At 33.3% G+C, this 2,805-nt stretch overlaps 1 pseudogene across 1 annotated transcript; it reads right to left on the reverse strand.

Annotated features, from left to right (window-relative positions):
* Positions 1–316: 316 nt before the first annotated feature.
* On the reverse strand, positions 317–1,799 carry LOC148768488 (uncharacterized; annotated as a pseudogene). The gene is made up of 3 exons (XR_016032849.1): positions 1,664–1,799; positions 644–1,313; positions 317–551 (listed from the first exon to the last, which is right to left on the reverse strand). The product of XR_016032849.1 is annotated as an uncharacterized LOC148768488 (transcript).
* Positions 1,800–2,805: the final 1,006 nt, after the last annotated feature.

Consider the following 2,805-nt stretch of genomic DNA (forward strand, 5'->3'; position numbering starts at 1 on the left):
GAACCATACTTGCTAAGGAGCTAAAAGGTGAAATACAAGGCTGGAAAAGGATGCAGACATCGTATGAATATGAAAAGAAAAACATTTTAATTCAAGACTTTGACAAATTCACTTGGCGTTATGTTGTATATGATCGTAATTAAATCCCAATAAAATGATGAGAATGATTCTTCATTCACATACCTTTGGAATTCAAGAAACCTTCGAGGGAGTAACGATCACAGAGCTCTTCAACCTTTTCATAATAACCATCTTCCATTGCAAGATAAACATGAAATGTCAACTTTAGGCTTAAATGTTCTATTCATTTTCTTCTTTTTTTTCTTTTTTTTTTGTTTTAGTTAATTTTGAAAATACCATGTGAAATTGGTCGAATGTATTTGCTCCAACAAATTAGCAAGCTAGTTTTATGTCGATGCATACAATTTTGGTCCGAATGGGTAAAAGAGCAACTTCAGCGACTTCCCAAATATTCAATAAGCTGCCTATCACCTTTAGCTCTTGCTTCTGCAATATCCCACACACCTTTTTCTGCTAGCTTCTTCAGTGCACTGTAATCATATATTAAAAATTTATGATCCGAACAAATTGATCAAAGGTGATTGATTAGCACTAAATAAATAAAATTGTTAGGGGAACTTGCCTTTCTTTACCCTGATGATAGAGTTCCGGGAATTCCTCACGCAAATTATTTTTCTTTATAATATCATAAGCAGGTTTCAATAATTTCTGGTCAACGTATTGTTGGACAAGCAAACACAGCATTGACTTTCCCATATACGTTGCCCACTTCTCCGCCACTTTCTGCTCATGTCGGCATTCCAACATTTTCAGTAAAAAAGACTCTCCACACTCGCGGATAGAAAAGTGTATCAACATATCAACAGCAGTCGTATACGATTGCAAGTCTATTAGCTTGTCAACGTATTTCCCAACCACTTCTTTCGCTGTGCCGTCAGTTTTAGCACGACGCATGACTTTATCAATATCCGTTAAATCGAAATCAAAAACCTGAACAATCTTAACTACGACACCTTCGTCGTGAGTCACTGTACCACCAATGATGTCCAAGAATAAGTTTGCAGCACAAACTTTTGCCTCGATTAAATCTTCATTGTTCTTTCCTAATTTCAAGAAACGGCAAAGAGATGATAGTACCAAATGGCTGAATCCATCACAGTATGAATCAAATGTAGGCAATATGTAGAGGCAGCGAGCAATTAGAATCGCTGGTCCAACTTTGGAATTATTGAGTAAAACTAGATATAGCTGCTGCTGTAATGCATGGAATTTCTATGTTGCTTTACATGTTCCTATATCAAAATAAGTACATACATACTCAACTGTTAGGCCAAAGGTAAAGTAGTGTCTAAGATTCGATTTAGCAGATAATATTTATGGTCCTTTATAGACTTCAAATAAGATGTAAAAAATTTTAAGTTCAACTTCAAATAGTTCTAAATTCAAGAGAAGCAACCGAATCACGGGTATGGGAAAAGAGAAAGATGATGTTTCTAAATCAAGAAAGACCCAATTTGAGGACAAAGATTGCGATGCTACGTTCATTACCTATATCAGACGGCTAAACCCCTCTCATTTTCTAAGTCGTTGTTATATTACATATATATTAAATAATAAGGGAAGTGTTTAGCACTCTATTTACCATGAGCGTAACATTCTCTTAGAAGATACAAGAATACCAATGGAGAAACATTGGAAAGATCAAAAAATGCATGCTTGGAGACAGAGGTTTGTGTATTTTTCGAAGTTTCATCCATTCCCATAGTTAAATATGAAAAAACCTGCACGAGACAAAATCAGCGCGTCACATTAACTAAACATTGGTAAAATACACAAAATGAAAATAAAAACGTTGCTTCACTTCTGTTACTACAAACAAGATTCATGGTTTTAAAAAATAATGAAATTCACAATCACATTACGACAATTCAATTTTAAAAGACACCGATACAGTGTATCCCCTTCACCAAAACAAGCATTCATTAAAAACTAAGAAGCAAATTATTTGCAATTCCTAGCCTGTTCTAACATGAAAATACATGTACAAAAAACTTAGGACTGTATTGTGTGCAATATTCTGTTTGCTCCGTCTTATACATTACATATAAGAATTGGGAAAACCCAAGATTTAAATATATGCTTCAAAGGGAAAAGAAAAAAAAAAAAGAATTCCTCTCACATTTTATGCATCATAAGTGGCTCTTTGTTAACATGAAGTGGAGTAGCATAAGCATATACCTATTTGATTCAAAAAACCACGTAAATTAGTAAAATAATAGTTGTATTTCTATTTGGACTTTTCATTCAAGGATTTTGGCTCAATTTAATAAACACAATCGCGAAGAATGAACTTGTAATGACCACATTAAACATGTGATAGAAAATCTGCTACGATGAATAAAGCTAATACCAAAACATCAAGAGTAGCATTCAAGCCACGAAATGAAAAGTGGAAAACGTGTTTCGTATCTCAAGACAAATTCGCATAATTTATTTTTTTTACACCAGATGAAGTAAAATAAAATTTGTTTCTATATTTTCAATTTCTGAAAATAGATCCTACATTTATTGGAATCTGAATCACCCTAGATTATACAATTCAGCTTCAAGTTTCAGATCAACATAAAAAAAAAAAACACAATAAAGAAGATCATATACACAAGGAAACAATAATTTCCTAGGAATAATATTTATCAAGAAAAATGGTACTTGTACAACATGATCATGATCATCGATTATAAGATCAAGCTTGCCCGAGACAGTAAATTGATTATAGGCTTGATA

This window comes from Erythranthe guttata, chromosome 8 (genome assembly GCF_056151865.1).
Source record: "Erythranthe guttata isolate IM_541 chromosome 8, IM_541, whole genome shotgun sequence".
NCBI classification, from domain to species: Eukaryota; Viridiplantae; Streptophyta; class Magnoliopsida; order Lamiales; family Phrymaceae; genus Erythranthe; species Erythranthe guttata.